This window comes from Mytilus trossulus, chromosome 4 (assembly GCF_036588685.1).
Source record: "Mytilus trossulus isolate FHL-02 chromosome 4, PNRI_Mtr1.1.1.hap1, whole genome shotgun sequence".
In the NCBI taxonomy this organism is placed as follows: domain Eukaryota; kingdom Metazoa; phylum Mollusca; class Bivalvia; order Mytilida; family Mytilidae; genus Mytilus; species Mytilus trossulus.
Window position 1 is genome coordinate 41,580,983 of NC_086376.1, and position 20,365 is coordinate 41,601,347.

The following is a 20,365-nucleotide window of genomic DNA, read 5'->3' on the forward strand; positions in this document are numbered from 1 at the left end:
ACTTAGATCTTTTTGATAAAGTTGTGAAACCCATACTTTTGTATGGATGTGAAATTTGGGGGCATGGTAATGTTGAAATTATAGAAAGAATCCATCTGAAATTCTGTAAACTTCTTTTGAAACTGAAAAATTCCACACCTAACTATATGGTATACGGTGAACTTGGTAGATATCCTTTGGACATTGATATTAAAATAAAAATAGTGTCATATTGGTGTAAGTTATTATCCGCTAAAGAGACTAAGCTATCTTCTATCGCATATAGACTATTAAAAACACTATTTACTGTTAATAATGTATGTACATTTTTTGTGAGTAAAGTTAAAAATATTTTGGATGAATGTGGTTTTTCAAATATTTGGATTTCTCAATGTTTTGGTAATGATATATGGTTAAAAAATGCACTTAAGTTGCGATTACAAGACCATTATAAACAGTTGTGGAATACACAATTACAAGAGTCTACAAAAGCAGTAAATTATAGAATTTTTAAGTTAGAATTGAATTTTGAAAAATATTTTGATATCTTGGATATGCACGAAAGTATTATTTTATGTAGATATAGAACCACAAACCACAGACTCCCAATAGAGACAGGGAGGTGGAATAATGTTAATAGAAATGAAAGAAAATGTCATCTTTGTAATATTGGTAGTATTGGGGACGAATTACATTATCTGCTAGAATGTCCATTTTTTAACGACAGCAGAAAATTATACCTTGATAAATATTATTTGGCTCGTGTTAATACACTAAAATTTGGAAAACTGATTGGCAAAGTAAACAAAAAGTCAGAGTTAAAAGATTATGTAAGCTTATAAAGTGTATAAATAAACATGTGGGTCCTCCTGGCTAAAATGCATATTATTTTGAAACCACTGTATTTTATATATGTTTTGTAAATAGATGCACATTCATGTACATATTTTGCACTCTCTCTGTACCTATGTATCTGCAATGGTTATGAGAATAAAGATATTGGATATTGGACAGTTTTTTACGGAATTGCTTGATTATCCAGTGACATATACATTTCATGCTAATTTGGAGTAAAGTAAATAATAAAACAGTACGATTGTTTTTTTCTACAAAAGATGTAATACCCATTTATGTTTCAACTGTATATTATCCGTGAATGTTGTATCTTTTGTGAGAAAATGATGGGAATTAGTATCCAATTTTGAATATTGATCATATTCTTTTATTAAGAATTTCTAGAAAAAAATGACTTTCAAATAGCTGTCAATGCTGTTTTTGCTTTGTATCGTTCTGATGAGTAAACACTGTATTAGCTTATTTTAATAGTTTATGCTGAAACACCACTGTCCCAGGTAAGGGGGAGGGTGTTCGCCTTCAAAAATTGTTTAATACTTTGACATTATGTATGTTCCGGTCCCAAGTCAGGAGCCTGAAGATCAATGGTTGTTGTTGGTTCATATCTGTCATATTTGTTTCTTTTCACTTTTGCCTATTATCTTGAAATCATTAGAAAAATTAATATAAAAGGCTTAACCAGCAAAATTGACCCAACATGGCAAGATACAATCTACAGATAAGTCAACATAGCTGTAATCATCAGTCGAATCCTGATAGAAGTTAATGCCCTTGATTAATGATTTTTTTTTATCATCTTATGTGTTTTTGTTGAGTATCTTGTAGACTATTATAATAGAAAGAGAGAAATTCTAAATGGCAAAAGAAAATGTTTGCCGGAACAATAACTATATAAATATGTCAAAATTTGCCTAAATTAGCAATTAACCTTTTTACATGAGTTATTATCCTTTTCTACCTCAGGAATAGATTACCTTAGCTGTATTTGGCAAAACTTTTAGGAAATTTTGTCCTCAATGCTATTCAAATTTGTACTCTAATTGTACTTTTAAACATTTTTTTGATTTGAGCGTCACTGATGAGTTTCTTTTTTTTTAAGACGAAACGCGCGTCTGGCGTGTATATAAAATTTTGATCCTGCTATCTATGATGAGTTTATTATAGTATTGATGATTTTTATCGACGTTTGCATTTAAGGCTAAAAATCTAGAGAAAAAAGTAAACCTGTATTCAGTAAGACATTTTCTACAAAAAGTTCAAATATAGCCAAAATTGTAAATTCAAGTGTTATGACCCTATACAGACAGTAACCCCTTTCATGTTGTGGCTTTAGTATTGAAGATAGAAACTGTTGATACCGAAACGCATCAATACGACAACAACTAGTTTAACGCCGCCTGATGTACATGTACCTGTCTCTACAATCTGGACGATTTAAAGTTTGACATCATTGCTAAATGTATGCAGAGACATATATATGTGTATATGTTACAGTGAATTTGTATAATCAGTGATTATGTAGAATCCCTGAAATTTTCAGTTATTATGTAGAATCACTGGCTAGTTTAGTGATTATGTAGAATCCCTGAAATTTTCAGTGATTATGTAAAATCACTAGAAAAAACGTCAGGGATTCTACATAATAACTGAAATGAAGAAATAGTTGTATTTATAAAGAAAGTGAATAAAAATAAAATAATTTATTCTATAAAATCACATAAAAACATCATAATAAATTAACAAAAATTGTAACAATATATCAAAATGATAAACTCATTTTTTTTTAAAGTTAGGCACACTATATTAAAATGATAAACACAATACATTAAAATAATATGCTTCACATCTGTTTTTACCACAATATCCACATTTGTAAATTCCTTTTCCTGCACATATCGAATCAGATTTTAACAACATGCCTAAGAGAAAAATAAAAAGTTCAGTAAAAACATACGCAGATACCCCCCACCCCCAAAAAAAAAATAAAAAAAAATAGAAAAATAAATAAATGGGAATTTGCAACCTTGAATTGGTTCAAGCAAGAAAGATAATGATAGTTTACCATTGTTTTGTGGTCAGGCAATATCCTTTTTTAAACTTTTTTTTTAAGAATTGCCATTTATGTTTTTTGGGTTCCCTTTTCTTTTTTATTCCGTCGAATTACTATGAGAATATGCAAGCTTCCTCTTAAAGTTTGTTTTATTTGACAATCCCAAGTTCTGTCTGTTTTTCTTTACATTTCTATGCCTAAGTTCTCACAGTTTGAATTTCTTGCAAATTGTTCTTTGAACCAAAAAAAACACACAAAACAGTTATTCCATAATCTACTTCACTATTTGCTTTACATGTATAACAAGTAACATGCTTGTGGATTTACAAATAGAGCATGAATATCCATGTGACAATGGCTTTCAATAAACAAACAATACATGTTAAGCTATCGTTATAAAGGGAGGGTTAATATTTTTAATTTTGAAGTCTTCAACTATATCTCGAAACCTTGTGTTGGTTATATCTTTTAAATCATCCTCTGTGGTCAAAAGCTAAATTATGTCATCTGGCAAGGAAAATGAAAGAAACTTAAAATTTTAATTTGTCTATTATATTGATTTTGTTTTTAAACAAAGGACCATTAAATTATTCATAATCCCTGAAATCATATTAGGGAATTTGTAGAATAATTATTAAAATGTTCAGTGATTATGTAAAATCACTGGTAATTTTCAGGGATTATATATAATTACTAATGATTTTAGTGATTCTACATATTCCCTGAAAAATCAGGGATTCTACATAATCCCTGATTATACAAATTCACTGTAACATATATATATATGCTCTGATGTATGTTATTGCATGATTGTATGAAAAACTCCATAATTTGATTTGAAGAAATCCCGAAATTACCTTTTTTGTAGGCGGTTCTGAAATAAATCAGGATATCCAAAATGGTTATAGAGCACCATAGTTATCTGACCATCCACAGGATATCCTTTAAGCAAATTGAGGAGGTCCTGAAAAATTTGGACACTCATAAATATATAAGAATATTATCAAATTGAATCAAGGGATTCTCTATATACCAAGAACCATAGAGACCTTGATATTTTTGAGGAGATACTTTGGACTAAATGCGTGCCTCATAGTGTAGACACACGATAATTTTTGAAGACCACACGTTACCCTCTATATAAGTCTCAAGTTGATGTATTTGTGTTGTTTGGTTGCTGTCTCATCGGCGTATAACCCAGATTTTATCGAACAATTGCGTTTGAAAACTAAATGAAGGCTGGTGGCGATCCGAGTGGTTAATACCATTATTATTGAACGCTAAGCAATGTTGATTTGCCTTTGTACAGATACTATTGAATAATATATTTTAATGCTTTCTCGTGTTCTTTTGAATATGTGACAAAATACAATTATGTGTAATATATCATGCATGTATTATAAGTAATGAGGTCTCTATTTTTAACAAAACGCGTGTGTGGCATACAAATTATTAATCTTTGTTTCGATGATTGGCTTTTTTACGGCCGCTTGAAGGAATTATTGTTGGGAGTTTTGATTTTATTTCTTTTTGATTTGTTTGACAAAAAGCAATGACTAAATTCAAATTTAGTTCGGCTTATTTGAATTTGAAATATAAGCTGATTCTAAATATTTTACACGGAAATTTTTCAGTGAACAAATATGTACATTGATATTTAGTAATATGCGTTGTAGGCACTTAGCAAAACCTTCGGAATAGTACTGTAGTGTATAGTGTCTGTGACATCTCTTGGTTCGTACAATTCCTTGTTTATCTTCTATAAATCAGTGTCGATACACCTGCGTGACCCCTTTGTATATAAAAATGTTTATTATAGAGAGGTAGGGCCAATTTGCCGATGATTTTTTTCACAGAATGGCCAATTTCAAAAAGTGTCGAAAGAATAAAATTAACTATAGAAACAAAAAATAGAAATGCTTTTTGATCAATATCTCGATTTACATATATTATGACATGTGTGATCAAAAGTGAATTTGACCCTAAAAAAGGATGAAAGTCCAATATGCGTATTTTCAGGTGTTTTAGGTGTGAAAAACAGGGAATCCCCTCGGAAGGACATTTCACACCAAAAAAGTTATGCTTTTTACGACTGTTGTTATTCGTACTAACAGTCAAACTTGTTCCCTCAAAAATGAAATTGGTTTAGAGTGTCCTTATTACATAAAAAAACAACTTTAAAGAAAAAATTGTAACATCGATAAATTGTACCGATATAGCTTCTTAATATTAAGAGAAATATGGTATAATCATCGGCGTAGCTCCAGTAGTAGAGCACAGAACTGTCAAAAGATTCAACCACTTCATGATTACCTGAAAGACACATTACACAACATTTTTATTAATTACCCACCTGATATGGTTAATTGGATTGATTATGAACAGTTATTTTTACTTGGGTTTTTAAAACGTTCACAAGTTATTAATACTTATTTTCTAAACTTTTTCCTTAGTGTAGCCCGAGTTTGCATATTCAAAACATGGAATTTAAAAGTTTTTCATGACAAAGAAATAGATGCACTACGTCTATTCAAATACACAATAAGAAAATACATCATGAATACGCATACACGTATTATAAAATGACACAACAAAGACAATTATTCTACAAATATTTTTTACACAAAAAACACTTTATTAGATATTCAAAACGACAGCATAGTTTTGTTTGTCTAGACAGTCACTTCCTTTTGATTGGTTGTTAGAACAATAGGTCACATTCCAATGTAAAATTATCGATCGCACTTAGGTGTGTTTGACTTTTGAAAATATTTTGGAGTTGTCTCGCTTTCAATATAGAATTTGTCCACCGTCTATTCATATAGACTTTTTTTTTAAAATGAATCGCCATAAAAAAAATTAGGGACATATATGCTGTATATATTTCTTTTACCTTTTAAACATGTATCATCTAGATGTATTTTAATCTTTACTAAAAGAGGGACGAAAGATACCAAAGGGACAGTCAAACTCATAAATCTAAAACAAACTGACAACGCCATGGCTAAAAATGAAAAAGACAAACAGAAAAAACAATAGTACACTTGACACAACATAGAAAACTAAAGAATAAACAACACGAACCCCACCAAAAACTAGGGGTGATCTCAGGTGCTCCGGAAGGGTAAGCAGATCCTGCTCCACATGCGGCACCCGTCGTGTTGCTTATGTGATTACAAATCCGGTAAATAGTCTAATTCGGTAGGTCAAATTCATGAAAGGGAAGGTGATTGTAGTTACGACGTAAGGAACATATCCGATATCATTTGTGAAATGGTTATTCCATAACGGTCAACCAACTCGTGATGGCGTCCGTAAAATTTACGAAGGGATGATTTCAACTTCACCATTTGGAACTCTTGATTTAATAGCTTCCTTTTGAGCAGTAACCCTCTATCAACAAAATCATGATAGGAAATACTAATGTAGGAGGATAACTGCTAACAACTCTGTATATAGAAAAAAATCTCACCAACGAGGGATGTCTCATGGTGACAGTATGTAAATATGTAATAAAATTTTATTACTATGATGATAAAAAAAAGGGCACAGAACTACTAATATATGATGGTTTTAAAGAAAGGGTTCGAATCTCGGCCAGAATATTTGCATGTTCTGTGTTGTAATATTAAATTTTAATGTTTCTATCATATTTTTTCGGATGTTTGCTTAATTCCTAGAGTCATTCTGGTTCATTTTGACTATATAGTTTACTAGTTTATCATTTTACATGTACCAAAGAAAAAAATAATGTATTGCTTGTTGTTTGCATTCCTAGACTATCCATACTCTTGACTTACTTTCTATTCATGTGGTTACATTTATTACATATATTCAAGGACCAACTGCCGTCAAACTGATGTAGGGGCCTGTACATAACCAATAACACGATAATTAAATCTACAGCAATGAAACCTACATGTTGCGGGTGTTATATACACATAACTTAAAATAAGGCCACTGTATATAAGTTTCAAAACAACACAAACTATTTTTCGAAACCTTTTTTGAACATGGTACTATATGTAACAAATGCAGTCAACAACAATTGTGTAGCCAATTCACAAACTGTTTAGATACTAGTACTAAAAATTTTACCACCGTCCCTATACCGGTACCTTAGTCATCAGAAAATAAATCAACACAACAGAACAATCAATTAAACTACAAATCGTGAGTGTAGGTAAAACATCAAGAAGCTGTTGCATCTGTATCACAACGAAGGTCCGATTTGTTAAAATGACAGAAAAGGCAATATAACATGTGTAAGTAACACAGGGTGATCTATGACCAACTGACGGTAAGATGTTCTCGGGTTAAAATATATACATGTAGTATCTTATCTTATCTTATAGACGATAAAACCTTAAAAGACCAAGAAAAGTACAGATATACATACATTTAGAATGAGAAAATCAAGATTTGAATTTGTTCCACGTTATTTGGCTCCTGAGCATGTTATGTGGTATGGCACCTTGCATAAAGGATGTTAATAATAAAATAAAATCATTATTAAAAAATCAATAGCCTTGGCCTTGTTTTTGTAGGAATACCTGTTCAAGGTATGAAAATAGATGATGTGACGCATTTTCATGTACTATAATCAACATCTATCGGGCTATTTAAAGCATGATTTACCTATTTAATCGAATGAAACAAATCGACGGCAAATTGGCTCTATCTCTTTCATTGGGTAAACAGTGATTTTCATGTACAATTAGAATGGATTGATTAGAGGTTGCAAAATGTCCAGTGGCCGAAATATTTCAAGCATGTTCAGTATCATACTATACATTTTGAAATTGTTGTGTCTCAAAAACACATACATTTTAAGATGTAATGCAGCCATAAAAAAGGTTGCAAAAAACCTACCATCCGTTGAAAGTAAAAGATAAAATAATACAATCATGTTTTAATGTTGTATATTCTCTGTATGATGTAAAGGTTTGGGTAGTTTCCATAGTTCAAGCGCAGACAAACCTCGCAAACGGTATTAAATATAAGTTCAATTAACATTCTGTCTTTCGTTAAAAATGATAAAATAAAAAAATCTGAGAACATACATGCATCATCTATAGGTAAAACACTTGGTGCATTATAAAAGTTCCAACTTGAAATTGTACACTGTAGAAGGAAGAAGTCAAGACTCTGTGCTCTGAATATGCGCACTTTTGGTGTATATAGTTATCTTAAAGATCATAGTGGAATATAGTTGGGAAATCTCAATTGCAAATCATGTCCAACCCAACAACAAAACACACCCATCCCTGTACACCTAAGTGTAAATTAACACAAACCAAAATGATATTAAAATTTTTACGTGTTTTCAGTATGTTTCTGCATTTGAAGAAATATATCAAACAAACATATCTCTTTTACTTTGTTTTGGAGTTCGGAGCGCTTTTCTTGGTTAATTTTCGACAGTTCCTCGGACATGTTTCATCTGAAATTGAGCCTAGCGGAGCAATGGCTTCTACAACTGACTAACAACATAACTGACAACTAAACCACCATATCCTGATATCGTTTCCTGTGACATGAAAGACGACGTGAACAAAAAATCTATAATAGAGTGTGATCATTCCTAGGCTTATCAGTTAATTTCAGTTTCTATCTAGGTCCACATCTTAATTAAATTATTTTCAATAAAAGAACAAAGTTCCCGTATGTCCCCTGTATTGCACATATTTTATGCACGGTAACCAAGGAACAAGGGCAATAACTAATAAAAAAATGTTTTCCTTTTCTTTTTCTTTTTAAAAGATAAATAAAAGCTTCAGAGAAAATTCACTGATAGGATTTCCGTTATAATTTATATTTCAAAAGGATAAAGCTTAGGACTTATCTCGAAATTAATTTTTGTCATTGCTGATAATATAAAAATCTGGCAAGAATTGTAAACATGAGAGTGCAAACAAGACCGGATGGACGGACACTATAGAAATTTTGATGATGTCCCCCTGGGACGCGTTAATTGAATCACTTCAGTTCCTGTATTCCGAAGTGCCGCTGTGATGGGGCCGTTTTTTTTAGAAATGCTAGGAAAGGGGATCGCTTCAGTTCCTTAAAACAGAAGTACCGCTGTGATGGGGCCGTTTTTTTTAGAAATGCTAGGAAAGGGGATCGCTTCAGTTCCTTTAAACAGAAGTACCGCTGTGATGGGGCCGTTTTTTTTAGAAATGCTAGGAAAGGGGATCGCTTCAGTTCCTTTATACAGAAGTACCGCTGTGATTGGGCCGTTTTTTTTAGAAATGCTAGGAAAGGGGATCGCTTCAGTTCCTTTATACAGAAGTACCGCTGTGATTGGGCCGTTTTTTTTAGAAATGCTAGGAAAGGGGATCGCTTCAGTTCCTTTATACAGAAGTACCGCTGTGATGGGGCCGGTTTTTTAGAAATGCTAGGAAAGGGGATCGCTTCAGTTACTTTATACAGAAGTACCGCTGTGATGGGGCTGGTTTTTTTAGAAATGCTAGGAAAGGGGATCGCTTCAGTTCCTTTATACAGAAGTACCGCTGTGATGGGGCCGGTTTTTTTTTAGAAATGCTAGGAAAGGGGATCGCTTCAGTTCCTTTATACAGAAGTACCGCTGTGATTGGGCCGTTTTTTTTAGAAATGCTAGGAAAGGGGATCGCTTCAGTTCCTTTATACAGAAGTACCGCTGTGATGGGGCCGGTTTTTTAGAAATGCTAGGAAAGGGGATCGCTTCAGTTACTTTATACAGAAGTACCGCTGTGATGGGGCTGGTTTTTTTTAGAAATGCTAGGAAAGGGGATCGCTTCAGTTCCTTTATACAGAAGTACCGCTGTGATGGGGCCGGTTTTTTTTTAGAAATGCTAGGAAAGGGGATCGCTTCAGTTCCTTTATACAGAAGTACCGCTGTGATTGGGCCGTTTTTTTTAGAAATGCTAGGAAAGGGGATCGCTTCAGTTCCTTTATACAGAAGTACCGCTGTGATGGGGCCGGTTTTTTTAGAAATGCTAGGAAAGGGGATCGCTTCAATTACTTTATACAGAAGTACCGCTGTGATGGGGCCGTTTTTTTTAGAAATGCTAGGAAAGGGGATCGCTTCAGTTCCTTTATACAGAAGTGCCGCTGTGATGGGGCTGGTTTTTTTAGAAATGCTAGGAAAGGGGATCACTTCAGTTCCTTTATACAGAAGTACCGCTGTGATGGGGCCGTTTTTTAGAAATGCTAGGAAAGGGGATCGCTTCAGTTACTTTATACAGAAGTACCGCTGTGATGGGGCCGTTTTTTTAGAAATGCTAGGAAAGGGGATCGCTTCAGTTCCTTTATACAGAAGTACCGCTGTGATGGGGCTGTTTTTTTTAGAAATGCTAGGAAAGGGGATCACTTCAGTTCCTTTATACAGAAGTACCGCTGTGATGGGGCCGTTTTTTTAGAAATGCTAGGAAAGGGGATCGCTTCAGTTACTTTATACAGAAGTACCGCTGTGATGGGGCCGTTTTTTTTAGAAATGCTAGGAAAGGGGATCGCTTCAGTTCCTTTATACAGAAGTACCGCTGTGATGGGGCTGTTTTTTTTAGAAATGCTAGGAAAGGGGATCACTTCAGTTCCTTTATACAGAAGTACCGCTGTGATGGGGCCGTTTATGAGATGTCAAATGTAAGATTGGTGGGAAACTTTTACATCAAATAAATAAATTATGAATTACATTCAATTTCGAGAATTTCGAGAAACATTAAAATTTTGTTTGAAATATAATTATATGAATTGGTGGGTATTTTGAAATAAAACAAGAATCTAACAATTGTCGGATTCTAGGAGAGTACATGTGCTTACAGGCATGACAGGAACAATGCCTGAAAAAAATATAATTTTCTGCATAAAATAGTCTAAAAAAATAAAGAAGTTTTAAAACTGTCAATTGGCTTCTGGTTGCATGTGATCAAATCTGATAACAATCGTTTACTAAAAGATGTATATTGTTCCATTGAACCTGCAATTAACCAATGGATTTGCTAAAAAGATTGAACGGTAACAGTTACTTGCTACATTAAATTTTTCACATGTTTGGAAAAATCATGATACTATTTCAAAAAGGCGTTTATTATATGCAATTCATAACAAACTTACTGATAGATATCTTAATTATTGGAAAGAAAATATATTTGTGATAATAAATCAATACATACTAATAAGCTGAGAACATATAGACAGCTTAAAGAAAATTATAAATTGGAAACCTATTTAGTGTTAAATATAGACAGAAAAGTAATATGGCATTTTGCTAAAATTCGTATTAGTAATAGTGTTCTTAGAATTGAACAAGGGCGTCACACTAAAACCCCTGTAGAAGAAAGAATTTGTTATTTGTGTCTCTTAGAAGTAGAAGATGAATTTCATTTTACTATGAAATGTACAAAACTAAATATAATTAGAGACTAACTGTTTTCAAAAAATAGGGAAATAGTTCCCTCTTTTTTTAAATATGACTAATGAAGCAAGGTTTAAATTTTTGTATGCATGTGTTGAGACTGATATAATTAGAATTATTGTTAAATTTATAAGCGACATGTACATTTCTAGAAATGCTTTATTAAGCACTAAATAACTTTGTGCTACCACCTCCTCATATAATGTTTATGAATTTGGTATGATATATAATATATTTATATGTTTGTATGTTTGTGTATGACAAATTTGTATTGTCTTGGTATCAATCCTGTTATTTTGGATTTTAAACCAATAAAAGTTAATTACTTACTTAATACTTCCGTTAAGAATATTTATTTACTGAGAAAAATGGCCAATTTGGTCACTTATCCATGTATAAATATTTATAAAACTTCTATGAAATCAGTTTTCACTAAATGCGATAATTTTTGTATATATTTCGCGTTTCATTCCCGATCCGATGCCATGTACGTTCCTCCTATTATATCCAATACGTTTTGTTCCTTCTAAATCCAATACGTTTTGTTCCTTCTAAATCCAATACGTTTTGTTCCTTCTAAATCCAATACGTTTTGTTCCTTCTAAATCCAATACGTTTTGTTCCTTCTAAATCCAATTACGTTTTGTTCCTTCTAAATCCAATACGTTTTGTTCCTTCTAAATCCAATTACGTTTTGTTCCTTCTAAATCCAATACGTTTTGTTCCTTCTAAATCCAATACGTTTTGTTCCTTCTAAATCCAATACGTTTTGTTCCTTCTAAATTCAATACGTTTTGTTCCTTCTAAATCCAATACGTTTTGTTCCTTCTAAATCCAATACGTTTTGTTCCTTCTAAATTCAATACGTTTTGTTCCTTCTAAATCCAATACGTTTTGTTCCTTCTAAATCCAATACGTTTTGTTCCTTCTAAATCCAATACGTTTTGTTCCTTCTAAATCCAATACGTTTTGTTCCTTCTAAATCCAATACGTTTTGTTCCTTCTAAATTCAATACGTTTTGTTCCTTCTAAATTCAATACGTTTTGTTCCTTCTAAATCCAATTACGTATTGTTCCTTCTTAATCCAATACGTTTTGTATGCAATGATACACAAGAAACAATATGGAATGATTTAGTTTTCAGAAAATAACAGGGATCAACTTGAGTTTTAAGGGAGGGGGGTGACCATTTAAATTAAAATATTTTATTAGACGAATATTAAAAAGAATGTTTGCAGTTGTTGCATTTTACACTCGAGTTAATACTGAAACTTTAAATTTCCAAAAAGATGTCCGAATAAAAAACAATTGCTGGTGAAAGATGGGACATGGAAATTAGACTTTTTCAGATATTGTCTCATATAGAGAATCACTGAAGGATGACCGGAGCGCCACCCCTAAGAGCCCTCAGAGCCTGCTTATGAAAATTTCTGGATCCGCTACTAAGAATAACAGTTATGCTCACATTTTCAGCTAATTATCTAATACACTTTGTAATATGGGCCTCTCTATATATGGGAAATCTTTTTTCGAATCTCGGGATGTCGGGATTTAAATTTATTTAAATACGGGACATCGAATTTCAAGTTTTTAAGCCCAGGATTTCGGGACCCTCCTCCCCCATATAGGACATATAACGTATACAAATTGACATTAGGTCAGTCTTTTTTTAAGGAGGTACCATTTCATACTTAGGGAGGCTAGGATGAAAATAAGTATGTCCTGCATTTTTTTACTTGTAGTCTCTGTCATGCCTTTTTATTATTCATTTTTTTTGGTCTATACTTTTTTATACCGCTAAAAATCTTCTTGCCTTTTTATGATCCGAAACTTGTGTTTTGTCTTGTTTTCAAATTTCATACTACCCCTAAGAATCAAATGGAAGCTCCCTTATTGACAACACAAATCGTTCCACTGACTGCCGGGGTAAGTATCTTTTAACTGTATAAACACATTATGAATGTTTAACTTTGATGCCGAGGACGAGTTTAAAACTCTAGAAGAACTAGATTATGTATGGTACGATCCCTTTGAAATATATTTATGGTACGACAATTTGTTTTTCATTTGAGGGAATTTCAGTTTTCAGTGACGGATTTTGTTCGCCTGTTGCTGGGCCTTTTGTTCAAATTATTTCATTGTTCATATTATGTATTTTGTTCGGCAGAATAAACATATCCCTCTTATTTATGGCTAGATTACTGTCATTACTGTCTTTTACTGTTACAAGTCCACGATATTTATGTTAGTCAAAAATCCTGTCAAAAAATAAACATAAATTTATGATCGAGTACACCGATATGACTGCTGTTATTTAAAATGTAAATCGATAATTTGTGTAAAAAAACAATTGAAGAACACAGAATTTGCACCCACTCTGTTGAGAATGTAATGTTTTTATGTTATTTTATTTTATTTTGAAATTTTATTTTATTTTATATAAAAAATAATGTAGCCCTGCATACAGTTATAATCAGTTATTAGTTCTGAAAAATTAAAAAAATCTAAAGTGATGTGTAAATTAATTTCCAAGAGTATATATAATAATATATTTTGTACAATGTGTCTCGTAAGCTAATGGATATGGCTGGGTTTTTATTGTTCTATTCACAGGCACTTGTTTCTGTCAATGTGCAGGCACCGATCCAGGGGGAAAGGGGGGGGGGGGAGTTCTGGGGGTTGGATCCCCCTTTTTTATGGACAATCAATGCATTTGAATGGGGACATATAGTTAGAACCCCCCTTTGTCCTGGGTAAGCACACCCCCCCCCCTTTTTTAAATGTCTGGATCCGCCCCTGATGTGTGGCTTACTTTCCACATGGTGACACCTGTACCAAAAATTAATGATTGTGTGGATGGTAAACTACATGTCTATTAGGTTCTATTAGGTTTTAATCTATGTATGCCAAGCAACAGGTTGGGAAAAAACCCTCTATATGGTGATTATACCTGTATAGAGGGACAATCCTTCTATAGAGGGATAAAATTATCCCTCTGTACTCTAAAGAGTGGTATTTTTGTTTAGACTGGATTCATATCAAAATGGGGCAGAATGACATTTTTTACTAATTAATGGCAGTAACTTGCAACAGTTGATACACAAATTGGTGTACTTAATTTAATATGCACATGACCAGTTTGTTGCTTATCTGACTAAATATACAATCTATTGTTCACCATGATTGAAAGCTGTTATGATCAGGTGAATTCCACTCACTTATGCCTCACTGAACAGAATTTCTATTGTTAGCTTTAACATGAAATTAAAAGATCAACTATTCCTTTTGTTGTTGATGATAGGTCTACAATAGATTGCATGTTTTGTCACTTCAACAGAAAAGTGGTCATCCCAATGTTTAGTAACAGAGCTACCATTTGATTTTTATGGGGGGCTAGGATGAAAAATTTTGTCCTGCCTTTTGTTTTAGTTGTAATCTCTCTCCTGCCTTTTTATTTTTCAGTCTATTCAGTCCTTTTTTTTTTCTTAACTTATCCTGACTTGTTTACAACAAATGTTGTCCTGCCATTTTTTTACTCAAAATCCTGTCCTGCCTTTTTTTTCAAATTTCATCCTAGCCCCAGCCCCCCACCCCACCCCCCTAAAAAATCAAAAGGTAGCTCCCTTAAGAGCATATGTTGCACATACATGTATAATGCTAGAGTAGAGATTATAGTCAATATAACTAGAAAATGCCATTCTGCCCTAATTTGCTTTAAACCCATTGTAAACAAAAATACCCCTCTACAGAGGGACAATTTTATCCCTTTAAAGAAGGATTAGCCCTCTATACATGTATAATCACCATACAGGGGTTCATGTTCCCAACCTGAGTAATATGTGACACTATTATAAAAAAGATTGGGGGCATCAGTGGCAGGTCAAGAAATATTCATAAGTGGGGCCCACTGGCTGGCTGATAGGGGGCCTGATTGCTTAACGCTTCAATGAATCCCTATAATTATATGCAAACAAATTATTTTCTTAAAAGGGGTTGCCCAGGCCCCGGCCCCCCTCTCCCCCCTAATCCACCTCTGGGCTTTGAGTTTTACCTGTGTCTCTCTGTATGTATGGAAGTCTGTCCGTACATCCCAAAGTTGGTTTCTGTTCTTTAACATTAAATTTCTAAACAAAATGTCATGAAACTTGTACACAGATGGTCTGATTAATCATTTTAAAGTTTTAATTGAAAAAACAAAACAAAAGGGGGAGGGTGGGGGCATATATGCCCTCTATGCTCCCGTCTCGATCCACCACTGCATAAATTTAAATTCTCTAAAAGGGTGTATACTTGGTTTTGTTAATTTAAAGACAATAAAGATGTAGACATTTCAATTTCAATTTGATGATCAAACTTTCTGTCGCTTTTTAAACATATGCAGAAGAAAGTTCCAAAAACTATACCAATACAATATGAATGACATGTTTTTAAAAGACCACACAATTTTTTGTGTTTGTATATAAATGGTACCGTATATGTATGATGTTGTTGTCATCTGGATCGTCAGGTGACACCTAAATTTGTTATCCGAATGATAACTTTAGTTTTAAGGGCATATCCAATAGTTTATTTCTGACGATGAGTTTTTTTTCCCTTTAAGATATTTTATTCTTCAATTGACAGAGAATCAAATTTTGCCAAAAAAAATATATGTTGTCGATGACGTTTTTGCAAAAAATGCTGCTGAAAATTGAACATTTTTGAAATTTTGGAGTAAAAAACGTTTTTTATTTAAAAAAATTAATTATGATTTTTTGATCAACATAAACTTATATAATTGGGCACAAATTGAAGCTAAATAATTTAGGATGGTAAGAAAAATCTAACTTTACCATTTAAAGCATTAATTCTTACTCAAATAAAGCCAAAAACGTCATGGTGAACTAAAACAACGGCAAGAAATGAACATTTTAAATGCACATTTTTGATTTTTTTTTAAATATTTCTAACGGTGTCAATTTGGCCAAAGTAAGATATGTTATTCTTTGAAAAAAATGAAATGTCATAACGTTTTGAAAAATATTTGTCACCATACTCGTTTTTGAGGAAAATTGAGAAATGATATTGTTTACTCTATCCCTTCCATGAGCCTCACAAATTGCGCCAAAAATTAAGACGTTTTCTGAAAATAATGTTATATTTCCCGGCTAATTTTCCGAAGGCAGTGCGACGTACAGTGTGGCAGACAAATGTATTTACACTGTTACTTTACAATGAAGCGTTTTGCGTAAATCGAAATTAACACAGAGCACGTGCAATTTTGCATCCAAAACACTTATCTTAAAACTCACTGACTCTGTATTATTTATTCATTTTGCAGTTTCAGGCTTTTTGTTCTTTATAGGCTTCTAGCTATAACAAAATTCTGTATGTTGACTCTTAGTGTTTTGAGTTATATGGGTCGTTGGGTTGCTGTCATATTAATGTATACTATAAAGGATTGATTTCGGCATGGGCCTTTAGTAGCTGACTACGCGGTGTGGGCTTTGCTTATTGTTGAAGGCCGTACGGTGACCTTTAGTTGTTAATGTTTTTGTAATTTTGGTCTTTTTGTCGGTAGTTGTCTCATTGGCAATCATACCACATCTTTTTATATATATATTCACATCTCTGTACTTCTCCTGTCCGACAGTATATCTTTGCTAAAATTGGGTGCGGCTGTTAAGCTGCTCGGATGTATTAATTTGCAGCCTTGTTTAGGCGAAATAAAAATGCCGTATATCAGATGCATAGTGCAGTGAGAGTTTCACTTATCTATACGTTAAACAAACATCTAAATGAATGGTTGGAAGGATATACGAACTTCGAATAAAATCTCTTAACAACAACGAAGGTTACATGAATCTTCAAATAAGTCACAATGCTGATTTTAACACATATGCTGCGCCTATTGCAGTTATAGATGAAAAAAAACTTTATTTAACAAAAGTGATCAGTAAAACAATAAATTGAGAATAAACGAAAGGGCTGAAAATCGAGCATGACTGTCGTTGTTTTACGCTTCAATATATGAGTTACTGCATATACACAATGGAGATTGTTTTCTGTTCTACTGCCCTCCACTTAGTTTGGCTGCATACAATGTAACTACTGATGTTGGCTTCTATTTTATTATTGATTATATTCAAGCAAATGAATTGAAAGAAAAAATGCGGAAAGAAATTCTAAAATTTTTGTTTAAAAACAAAATATAAATAAAAACAAAATATAAATAAAAACAAAATACCAAAACTGAAAAAACTGTTTGAGACAATTATCAGTTGCGAACTAATGATTATGCATTACTATATAAAACTGATAAATTGATTGCTCCCGTGATCCAGTCGCAAATATATCACACATATTTACGACGATGCGAAAGTGGATCTAAAGTAAATCATTGATACATTATTATGATAAAGAGTTTTCTAGCAGTAATCGAATGTCGTACTAGAATAAAGTTGAATAAGATCAAAATCTTGATATAAGCTATTAGACCCCCCCCCACAATATTTGATAACACAGATAGAAGGTTTAGATTGATTTTGGGGGTAATGGTCTCATTAGTCTGTTCATTGTGTCTTTTTGCGTCGGGATGTATAAGAACCTGGCCACATCCACTTGTATATTTTGTCTCTCTGATGAGTTAAGCCTTTTTCAACTGATTTTTATAGTTCGTTCTTTATGTTGTACTGTTATACCACTGTCCCAGGTTAGGGGGAGGGTTGGGATCCCCCTAACATGTTTAACCCGCCACATTATTTATGTATGTGCTTGTCCCAAGTCAGGAGCCTGTAATTCAGTGGTTGTCGTTTGTTTATGTGTTACATATTTGTTTTTTGTTCATTTTTTTGTCGAGCCTGGGACTTTTGTCGCAGAAAGCTAGACATAGGGATAGTGATCCGGCGGCGGCGGCGGTGTTAGCTCACTTCTTAAAAGCTTTATATTTTAGAAGGTGGAAGACCTGGATGCTTCATACTTTGTATGTGGATGCCTCATGTTACGAAGTTTCTGTCAGTCACATGTCCAATGTCCTTGACCTCATTTTCATGGTTCAGTGACTACTTGAAAAAAAAGTTAAGATTTTTTGTAATGTTAAATTCTCTCTTATTATAAGTAATAGGATAACTATATTTGGTATATGCGTATCTTGCAAGGTCCTCATGCCCGTCAGACTGTTTTTACTTGACCTCCACCTCATCTCATGGATCAGTGATCAAGGTTAAGTTTTCGTGGTCAAGTCCATATCTCAGATACTATAAGCAATAGGTGTAGTATATTGGATGTATGGAAGGACTGTAAGGTGTACATGTCCAACTGGCAGGTGTCATCTGACCTTGACCTCATTTTCATGGTTCAGTGGTTATAGTAAGTTTTTGGTGTTTGGTCTGTTTTCTCTTAGTACTTTATGCAATAGGTCTACTATATTTGTTGTATGGAATGATTGTAAGGTGTTCATGTCTAGCTGACAGGTGTCATATGAACTTGACCTTATATTCATGGTTCAGTGGTCAAAGTTAAGTTTTTGAGTTTTGGTCTTTTTCCTATTACTATATGCAATATGTCAACTTTATTTGGTGTATGGAAATATTTTATGATCTATATGTAAGTTGCGCAGGTTTTATTTGACCTTGACCTCATTTTCATGGTTCATTGCTTTGTGTTAAGTTTTTGTGTTTTAGTCTGTTTTTCTTAAACTATAAGCAAAAGGTCAACTATGTTTTTCGTATGGAGAATTGTTAGCTGTACATGTCTTCCTGGCATGTTTCATCTGACCTTGACCTCATTTTCATGGTTCAAAGGTCAATGTTTAGTTTTCTTGGTTTGTTAAATTTATGTGACAGTTGTAATAAAGCTTTATACCTAGGACTATCAACATAATATCAATGATTTGTAAAGAAAGCGAGACATTTCAGTGTGTGCACTCTTGTTTTTTTTACCCATAGTTGCTAATGTTTGTGTCATTTGTGTCTTTTGTGGATAGTTGTCTCATTTGCAATCATACCACGTCGTAATTCTTTTTTATATCATCTGTTTAGGAATTTAGGGCAAACAACTAAGGGCCTAAATAACAATTCACAAATAGCAAAAAAATGGGAAACAAGGGGTTTTCTGGACAATTTAGACAATTTAAAAGTTTAAGGGAGGTAAGCCAATTCCATGAAAAGAATACTGTTTTATATATATATATATATGTTTGATGAACTCCCTTCACTGCTTAAAAATTACGTATTAAGAAATGATGATTGTCTTTAGATGTAGATTTATATTTAGAAATGTTAGAAGTTACTATTAATTAGTATTAATTTTAACCATGTCTGTACGTCATTTTATATTTTGATATTTTATGATATTTTCTTCATCATGTTATTTTTGCAAACTCTTTATGAGGGGATTAATATTCAACAGCTGGTTAATTAGACCACATTCATCATGTTCATTTCTGTGTCAGAAACTTATGCTGTGTAAACTATTTAATCGCAATCCAAATTCAGAGCTGTATCAAGCTTAAATGTTGTGTCCATACAATGTACTTGCCCCAACTGCTCAGGGTTCATCATTAAAAAGTTTCCTGCAACAGATGTATAACGATCTCAGTGATTATACATGAGGATCTTGCAGGGTAAGCTCTATGCTTTAGATCTCACAAACAAGTTTAAACCTGCTGCAATTTTGCGCCTGTCTGAAGTCAGGAGCCTCTGGCCTTAAAGTTCATGTTGTTAGTCTTGTACAATTTTTAAATTTAGTTTCTTGTGTATAATTCGGAGTTTAGTATGACGTCCATTATACTAGTATACATATTTTCAAGGGGCCAGCTGACGGACGCCTTTGGGTGTGGAAGTTTCTCCCTTCATTGAAGACCCATCGGTGGCCTTCGGCTGTTGTCTGCTCTATGGTCGGGTTGTTGTCGCTTTGACACATTCCCCATTTCCTTTCTCAATTTTATTTAACCTACTTCATGATTATAAAAGAATTAAGAAGCCCGTGGTTTACTGATGGTCATTCATTTTGGATCATGTCTTTCACTTCACAACATAGTATTTATTTTTCGTAAATATTTTGTTTGAAATATTATTTGGCCGTTGATTTTCTCTGTTTAAATTTTT